General features: G+C 28.5%; 1 protein-coding gene across 2 annotated transcripts in view; it reads left to right on the top strand.

Annotated features, from left to right (window-relative positions):
* Positions 1 to 638, top strand: part of LOC108684634 — a 31,059-nt gene that overhangs the window by 25,565 nt on the left and 4,856 nt on the right. The window lies entirely within an intron of this gene.

Below are 638 nucleotides of genomic sequence, written 5' to 3'. Positions count from 1 at the left end.
TAATCAGTATATAATCAGTAAATTATAATACGTATTTATCAATATATATAAAGACTATAAGAAAGATTTCTCAAATCGATAATTTTACCTACCTTAACTTCAAAAGCTAACAATCAACGATATTATTTTAAACATTTGACAAAACATTGAGATTGTTCTTCATATATTTTTATAATTGTAATTGAAGTTGTAATAGAGGTTAATCTTCCTAAGAAGAAATCGCTTGGGAAAACACGCGTCGGATTGTTTTCGCGTGCATCGGGTTGTTTTACTAACTTTAGTTTACAATCATCGGGCTTACAAGGAACACGTTCCTTGATACGAGGATAACGATCACCTCGTCATTATACTAACTGGATTCACTCGAATGAGAAGCGTCAACACGGAAGCAAACGATGTCATTAAATGGTTTCCCTAGCCTTATTTACTTTTTGTAAATATATAATAACGTATTTTATAGTTTATCTCAAGCGCTTCCGTATTAACGCATAATAATTATCGTTAGCACGATCAAACATATTATTTTATAAGTACTGTTATCTATGAATATTTGTAGTAATCTTTATTTCAGGATTTAGCTCCATTATTGAGAATATATATATTTTAGTAAATGATTGTAATATATATATATATATATA

Source organism: Atta colombica, unplaced genomic scaffold (assembly GCF_001594045.1).
Source record: "Atta colombica isolate Treedump-2 unplaced genomic scaffold, Acol1.0 scaffold137, whole genome shotgun sequence".
Taxonomy (NCBI): domain Eukaryota; kingdom Metazoa; phylum Arthropoda; class Insecta; order Hymenoptera; family Formicidae; genus Atta; species Atta colombica.
This window is presented reverse-complemented; position numbering and strand designations above follow the sequence as displayed.